Below are 9,169 nucleotides of genomic sequence, written 5' to 3'. Positions count from 1 at the left end.
ACACTTCCAAGGATGGAGCATCCACAACTTCTCCAGGCAACCCATGCCAGTCACAGAGAGAACTGTTCCAAAATTGGACCTTTCATCACAATTTATGGAAAATTTCTAGAACAGTGCTAATTTTTTAGGTGTGGATTTTATCACCACAGTATTACCTGGAAGGGGCCCTGCACTGCATGGTAGTTGCAAAGCCAGCTTTGCTATTATTGTGCCAGGTACTGCTACTTGTTGAGTACTGATGTATGGAAAATAACTCATGCTTTTTAAAATAGTTTTTATACCATGTATAACTACAAAGTATTGCATTTTTGTTGACCTGGAAATCAATCAAACCCATAAAATTTAAATTTTTAAGTCAATCAAATGCATAAAAATTATATTTAGATAACTAAATGCAGCTCTCAATGGTGAAAAGTCTTTGTGTAGAAATGTATATTTCTACCTATATTTCTATCAGAAGCCTTAAATTAGTTTTCTCCCTTTTCTTACTTTAATTCAAAATCCATTTTCCCAAAGTTAAGTTTGAAGGAAAACTCTATAAATGCACTATCAAGGGAGTTGATATGGTTATAGCATGATTTGAAAGTATAGTCAGGAAGAACATATCAGCTCTGAACAGATTTATGCGTGTTTGAGGAAATTGTTACTTTTGTTATATAAAAGTATTTACACCAGCATATCTGATATAGGCACTTTAAGAAAAAAGAGGAAAAAAAGTCAGGTAGACCCTGTGTCCTGCACAAGGTAACTAGTGAAGGAAAAACTAGGGCCTCAGGGAAAAAGTCTGTTTCCAGAAAATGTGGAGTGTTTTCAGACCTTTAAGTATTACATTGATTAAAAAGTGTTATATTTTGTGTTAATTAAAAGAAGTAAATGTATTCTAGAATTGTTCTTACAATAGATTTCAGATTAGAAAAAATCTTACTCCCATGTAGATGGGTGAAGACCAGTTGTAAATTCTGTTTCGGTAAAGAGAGAAGTGGAGGTCTGGTAAAGTCTAAATGAGACTGAAACAATACATTAATCTTATCCTGTCCTCTGTGCTAGTGAAAATATCACTCTCAAGGAAGAATTAAAACTAAAGGCACAGTCCTATTAATGGTGACTTTGATGAGTTTTCTCATAAATTATTGACTGAATGGAATAATTCTGCCTGGCTCATTCTCAGGAGCAGAAATGCTTTTCTGTCTCTCCACTTCTTCCTTTAAGAACATACTTGGATAAAAATTATTGCTTTCATTTCCCAATTGTATTTTAATGAATTGAACCAGTCTGGGAATTTGCCAATGAATAAATATATATTGAAGATTGTATATATTTCTTAATATGTATATAAAACAGTTTTGGTCATCAGAACAATTTGTTGCACCTAAAGATGTTTACAGATTTAATGGAAAATGAGGGAGACAATTTATTTTCAGTCATCTATTGAAATGTTGCTAGTTTACCTGGATCATGCACATCATTATTATCTATAATAATAAATCAATATTTTACCTCACATTACAATGAGCATGCAGTGACACCACTATGAATGTCAGCTGCAGGACACACAACCGGTTCCTGTTCATTGTCTTGTCAGTAACACCTTCATCTGATTAATAGGATTATTTTTTTAGTCTATATTTATAAATACTTCTGTGGCATAAAATTACTCCAGGATAAGAACATGAAGGAGCTGTGAAAAATTGGGCACTCCTAATTTAACTGGAGTTGGAGGTTAAACCTGGAGGTGATGCACTCTGTGACCCTCTGGACTTGGTCACAGAGGTGGAACTGTCCCATTCACTAACTGTAGAGACTCTTGTGTTCAGCCCTGAGGGTTTTACTCCTTGTGGATAGCTGGGAAGGTCCTATGGAATGTTGCTGTGATTCACTCACAGAACAAGTTCATCTCATGGCATTGCACAGGCAAACTCCAAATAGTTCAGTGGCTGCAGAATAAAGCCTTGAAACTGCAGTATAAAGGGAGAATTCCTCTTTGGGACAAAGAAATAGAGTTGGCTACAATAACAGCATTTTAAAAAATAATATTTTATGTCTGAAATACATAGCAACTAATTTTACTCTTCTGTAAACCTAGTGAGGTTCCCTTTACCTACAGTCATGTGATAAAATTAACTAAATGCATGTGAACTGATAGTACAGCCTCATAAATTAGGTCTGTTGGTGCCAGATGTGTTTTATTTACAAACTAATGAACATTGAGGTTTTGTTCAAGGAGGAAGAAAGAAGATGGAGAAAAAAAAAAAAAAAAAGCCTGTGAAAGCAATTCCAATTCCTAATTTTCAGAAGTCTCCATAGGACACACAGGATGGTGTGAGGGCAAAACATGGAAGATTGCACAATTGCGAATTTAAATGCTTTTTACTTTGTCCACAAAACAGACCCTGCCTGACTACTTAGGAAACACACATAAAAACTCTTAAGGGACTTTAAAATAAAGACTACCTCTGGTTTGAAATATTCATATCTCTGTGGCAATCAGTATATGAGCAGATAGAAATTTTCCCTCACAATCTCAAGCATACTGCCAGAATTCCAGAATCATGTCTTAGACTGGGAGGGATGTCCAGAATTCAAATTGTCACTATGCCCTGCTCAAAACAGATCTGAACTGATCAAGTTGTTCAGGTCCATGCCCAGTCAATTTTGCACATGTCCAAAGATGGAGACTACACAACAAAAATTGTGTCATTTGAAAGAATTTGATGCCCTACTGATGCATTTAGTTCTGTGCCCCACCCCTGTGCCACCTCAGAGGGCTTTGGGCTTTGTTACAACAAGGCTATGATCCCATGTCCTTTGTATCCTGATACATTCTCCCTTACATGCTCATTTTCTTGAGCAAAGGAAGGAATTCTACAGTAAATTTGAATGTAGCTCTCTCAACTACATATAATATTAAAAAAAGGTATCAGAAACAGTGAGGTCTTCTTCATAGTTTGTTAATGAATGGTATCTGAAGTTGCAGGAATCACTAAAGAATATGCATGCAAATCACAATCCATTCTGTCTGTCCTTAGGCCAGTATGCAGCAAGTGGAACACTGTGCAGACATCACGGCTTTTTTGTTGTTGATCTGCTTGAATAATATGTCTTTGTTACTCAAATTCATTCCAAAAAAGCTGTCTCTGAGAAGGGATCTTAAACACATCATACTTTTTATTCATGGAATGAATATGAATTAAAAGCATGAAAGGCATCTGGACAGTCATAAAATTCAATCTGTAGTATGAGCACCTCCTAGATGTCACACACCATGCATGTGATTACTTGCCTACACTAAACACTCTCCAGAGCAGTAGAAATCCCTGTAGCAGAACATGTCCTACCTAGCTTCCTGAAAATGAAACCCAGGTAAGCATTTTTTCTACCTCAGCTTTTTTCCCTTGACCCAACAGATTTGCTGACACTACAAATCATACTGCCATAAAAAAAATAGGGATTCAACTAAAAAGCCAGACTATACTGGTTGTGAGGATGAATTTGTTGTGTGCTGCTGTAATGCAAATGGTCCAACAAAGGAAGTGTTTCTGCTCCTCAGAGTAAAGATCTCTGCAAAGGACCTCCGTTCCCAACACATATGCAAATGTGCACATCTCACACCCTCCTCTGGGACACAGGCAGATGTCTGCAAAATCAAGTTTTCTGGAAATAGTTCAGTAGGCTCAAGGTTCCTGGGTGACTCTATCAGCAGCATTTCCTCCCCTCCTGCTCTACTGCAGCCACTAGCACTTGTATCATAAGACTAAATGCTAAAGAAAAACACCTAATTGTCATGAGACTAGTGATAAAACCACAGGGGTTAGACACAAACAGAATAAAATGGGAGTATTTTGGAATGAGATGATGTTTAAGGTCACTTTCTCTTCACAGACTATTCTATGATCCTATATTGTTTCTCTTTTTCCTTTTTTCTAGATGATATTTCTTGTAAGTAGTTTGAACGGGATGCCTTATAGTTTAATGATACAAAGATAAAACGCAGTATTTTTCATGGCTCTATGGAAGACTCAAAGTAGAGAGGTTTGTTCTGATGTCTTGCAAGTATTAATATTCCAAGTTTAGAACACACCACCTCATGACCTCAAGGTAAGGACAAGAAGCCAGCACTTCTGTCAGCTTTCAGTTCTGGCTTCCTGGATTTGCTCCACTGAGGTCCTGGGCTTTGCTCCCACCCAAACCCTAGGAGCGCTCCATAGCCTCAGCATTTATGGGCCATGCTGAAGCAGTTGAAGAGAGGACCGTGGCTCCACCATGTGTGGTTTGTAATTCCTTAAGATTCCAGGGAACCTGAATCCTTTTGGAATCTGTGCTCCTTACCAGTTCTGTACTGCCCATATGTGTGGGTAAAGGAAGACCCAGCCTGCCCAGCTGCTGGGAGACATTGGCATGGTGGCAAAATATTTTTAAAAATAGGTAAAGAATATCAGCTACAGATTTGTGTGAACATGTAATAGCACACATACACATACAAACTCCCTGGAGTTGTTATGCCATAAAAGACTGCACAAGCAGGATGGGATCAAGCTGTTATTTATTAAGTTGCAAACCCACTGTGAGCCTTTAGGAGGGATATATTTAAGAAATCAAGACATAAAAATCTTCAGGTTGTTCCAGGAAGTGGGAAAATTTACTTGAAATTTCCCACTCCATCCTTTAATCCTATTTTCTTGAACTTATCATAAAATGTTCACTTAAATTGGCAGGAATGGGATACAGGGGTAAACAGTTCTGTGATGCAAATGACATTTTAAACTATTTTATCTCTCATCAGAAGTACATGGAAAGAAGCTTATTTTATTCTTCCCCAAACATCATTGCCTATTTTTATTTTAAAATCCAGTATATGTATTAAAAATATGTTCCTCTAATTTTAAAGGACTTTTTTGTATTTGGAGACTCATAACTTCATTAGGATTTCTGTCTTGTAAAAGGTGTGTGTGCTTTTGGAGGGTAAGCAGCAAGCACAATCTTTCATTAGGCCGCAAGTTGTTTACACATTTCTATTTTCCAAATGGCTCACAGTTCATTTGTCTGTTGCATTTAAGCAGTGTCTTCATGGTTTTAATTGGATAAATTGTAACAAAAAATATTTAAAAATTAAGAAAATTCATTTTTGAGAATCTCTTAGAAGAAAACAGTTGGCAAGCAGGTTTTTTACCACTTCATACTTTATATCAGGTTTCTTTTGCCTTTAGACATACTGGTAGACCTCTTTGTCTACAGTGTGAAGTACCAGGAAAAGAGGAAGCAGGCACTAGAGTGCTCTTTAGGAAAACTTGGTAAAATATTGCTCATAGCATCCGTATTTCTCCTCTGCTCTATGAGATGTGACAGCAATAAGGGCTGAATCATTTCCTATGGCTCTTCAGAGAAAGGAGCTGATGGAAGGATACTGGCTGTCTTCATGTAGAGAAAAATGCTTCAGATTTTACTGAGGTTTCCCTGGTCACCCACATGTTAAATTAGCTGATTTTAAAAGGATGGGTAAACTAAGCCTAAGAGACTTTTTTTTCCAGATGCTCTCATTCCAGGCAACATTGCATAGCTTGCTATGGAGCCTCTGGAATTCTTCTCGTGGCCCTTTTCATTTATGATTACTGGATTGGCACTGGCTGCAAGAGTTAACTTAGGATTTTCAAAAGCCCATGATTCCTTCTTTGAAGATGCAAAGTGCCCTTTGTAAAAAATTCACATCCTCAGCTTTGAACTTCAGCAGCAGCCTATTATTTTAACACTTCATTTAAATGTTAATGTGCTATTTTCTAAACTTCAGACTGCTAAACTGCTGCATGATTTCCAGACTCCACAATGAAGGTTTTCATGTTGGAATGACATTTTCTCTAGATTACACAGGTACAAGTCTCCATAATTACAGAGAGAATAGAGCAAGGCAAGGCTTCCGGCAGAGGAAAACATAGCTGAGTTGTTAACTGAATAGCTGCATTGAGACAGAGGACAGTCATTCTCAGGCTGCATGGCATTTAAAGAGACTTGGAAAAGACCATTTAAATCTCCTATGCAGCCACAAAACAAGACAGAAACCTCATCCCATGCTGCAGTAGCCATCTATCCATACAGTGGATGCACTTATGCAAGACATACATACACATACACTCCCAGTGAGGTTCGAACTGCCAGTGAAAATAGGAATGCTGCCTTTTGGTGTAGGAGGGAGTCTTCACATTACACATTTCATTTTTCATTATAGGTGGCTACTATATGGCATCTGATCTGCTACAAGTTTATATTTTAAGTAAACAAGAGGTAAGTAAAAACGTCGGTCCTAAGATTTCCTGTCTTGGTGAAAGGAGAAGGAATTCACCAGAATGAAATCAAACAAAAATCTCCAAGAGAGCAAAGAAAACATTAAAAAACCCCTCAAAACAAAAACAAAACAAAACAAAACAAAACAAAACAAAAAACCCCCCCAAAAAAATCCAGCTGCCAATTCTGTCCATTATTTGCTACTTCCTTCTATCAGTGCAGCCACAAAATGTCCACCCTCTTTTCCTGGAGTAGGAAGAAACAAGCAAGAGAAGTATAGAATATCTAAATGTACTCTGCATTTCCCCCTGTATTCAGGGATCAAGGGCACAATTGTTACACATAGTACACATTCTTCATCTAACTATCTGGGTTCTGGAACATCCAGGAACACAATGTGGGTTTAGATTTACTTGACTCCTGTGCATAAACTGTCATGTCAATGCCTTTTTGCTAGTGGATTAAGCTACATATCAGGCATATTAAGCCACCTAGCGCTCACACATGGGTGTGCAGGGTCCTACAGATTTCCTGGGGGCACCTCCTTGTTGCTTCTGGGCCACAGTTTTAAGCTGCATGATGAGTTTCTGGACTCAGGTCTTCAAGATGCAGAGAGTAGATTCATTAATTTTAGCTTAATTTTAGTTCCCTTAGAGTCCTTCATTTAAACAGCCGAGCAGTCTACTGGGTATGGAATATCAGGTTCAGTTTTCCTCCACAGATGAGTAGGAATTTCAGGCAAATAGATAAATCTAGAATCATATTCCTATAAATCCATAACATCCAAACAGTTAGTGGGATCATACCTGAGATATCTGAGGCTGTATTTTAAGGCATGTATAACCATGGACCTGTGGGAATGTGCAAATTTCAAGAAACTCTAGGGCATTTCAGATGATTTAAAATGCCTTTGCATACCCTGGTCAGTTGGACCTCTTGTGTCTGGTCAGACAATTTGCCTTCAGTGCCACATGGGTTCTATGAGTGGATCTGTCATAGATGAGACCTTAGACACTTGGGTCATAAATGTTAATTTTCATTTTGATGTCAAAATTTATGACTTAAACCTATTTCTAGTGACTTCAGCTGATGTCAGATCTGATCCCCTGTAGTGTAAGCACCATACCTAGCCCTGAAAACAAGGAGTCAAGGAACAGCAAATTTTCTGGTCAGCAGGAAGTTCTGGTGGACAGGCAGCAAGACTCCTCCTAGAGTTGTTTGTTTCTTTTTATCAAAACCAAAAACAAAACCAAGACAGAAACTCATCAAAAGAGTAGGTTTTGCACAGGAATAATAGAGAGGTGTAGCCAATATAAGCAGAATCATGGAATCCTCTGCAAAGTAATTAAATGTTTTCTGACATAGTCTGCAGTTCTAATTGGGGTCTGATGGGGTAAAAGGGCTTTGAGAAATTACTATTTACTCAGTAATTCAGAAAGGTCCTTTTTATTTACAGCCATTTGGGTTTATTGAGTAACTACACAGAATATTTATGGTATCTGCAGTCTGTTCACTATTCGTTTGGAAACAAATAGAGCACATCCACAGTTGGTAAGTTAAAACCCTGTATTATGTCATCATGATGGAGGCAAGAGCCTTTTACACAGCATTTAGAGACACCCCCACAAAGATCTGAATCATACTGTGTGTGGAGTTGTGGGCAGCTCTCCCTGTTGCCTCTGCCTCCTGACTCAGAGGGGCTGCTCTACCACAGAATAAGGAGGATTTTCTGTGGGGAATCTAGCCAGGAATCAAGCTAAATCAGGTAGGCATTTGACATGCAAAAATCAAGGAAAATACTTAGGATTTTAAAGCTTTGCAACATTAATAATGAAATACTGACTTTCATTAATTAGCAACATCAGTGTATCTTTGCAATATCATTAAGGAAAAACTGACACCAAAGAGTGAAACCTCTCATTTACACTACTGTGTTGTAGTGGTTCCTGGAGATTTGGAAATCAAAGGGTAATTCATGGGCCACATCAGAGTTGGTTTTTAGTGTAGTCTCTACATGCCTCAAATCTAAGGATCTGTTTGGTATGATTTTCAACTTTTTCCATATTCCCAAAACACCACTTTTCTTGCAAAAAACAGCTCAGATAATGAGTGCTTTGTCAGATTTATTTTACACAAACATCTTTAATACAAACACCCAGCAGTCCAGGAACTACATTTAATGAGAGAATGACTCGAAGCAATTAAAGACATTAATTTAATTAATTTACAATAATGTTTTTCTAGTGTAACTTAAAACATGTCAGTGGGTTTTCTTTTTCCTACTATAGAATCTCAAACCTCTAAAACATTTTCCAACAAAATTATGGACTTGACTCAGCTAAGTGAGAACTGACTTGTATTTTTGGGCCATTTAGAAGTCTTTAGTATCTAGTGGTGAAGAGACCTCTGCACCACTTTCCGGTTGAAAACTCATATCCAAAAGAAACAATTTCCAAGGCTGAGAAACACAACACAGGCTAAAAACTTAATAAATTCAACTTGTTTGTCAGTGGTGGGCACAGCTGATCTGTGGAGGACTTGACACATAATTAAATACAATGTCAGCTCTTTAAAGCAGAAAAAAGAATGGTTCCCAAAATAACTAAGGAAAATATCTCCACTCTTACCAAGAAGGGAACTATCTTAAAGTTGGGCATGAGGCTTTTATCATTCATCTTCTCCCTTTCAACTACCTCTTAGGCTAGATTAAATCCCGACAACCACTCATTCCTGACTTTTCAGTATTTGTAGCTCAAAGTTAATTTGAAACCTTGCTGTGCACTCTTTTCCCCAAAAGTCTAGATTCATGACTTGTATTCAAAATACCATCAGATTGGTATCACATATCTTGTCTTCAGTTGCGGCTGACTCCAATGAAAATTTTTCTGTCCCTATC

At 37.7% G+C, this 9,169-nt stretch overlaps 1 protein-coding gene across 1 annotated transcript in view; it reads left to right on the top strand.

The window, feature by feature from the left end:
• Window positions 1–1,359, top strand: part of MTNR1B (melatonin receptor 1B) — a 27,064-nt gene extending 25,705 nt beyond the window's left edge. The window contains exon 2 of the mRNA XM_071432778.1: window positions 1–1,359. This exon is cut by the window's left edge and continues 3,717 nt beyond it. The gene's annotated coding sequence lies outside the window, so the exon portion shown is untranslated.
• Window positions 1,360–9,169: the final 7,810 nt, after the last annotated feature.

This window comes from Agelaius tricolor, unplaced genomic scaffold, assembly GCF_023055355.1.
Source record: "Agelaius tricolor isolate 1412-34295 unplaced genomic scaffold, bAgeTri1.0.p SCAF_9, whole genome shotgun sequence".
Classification (NCBI taxonomy): domain Eukaryota; kingdom Metazoa; phylum Chordata; class Aves; order Passeriformes; family Icteridae; genus Agelaius; species Agelaius tricolor.
This window is presented reverse-complemented; position numbering and strand designations above follow the sequence as displayed.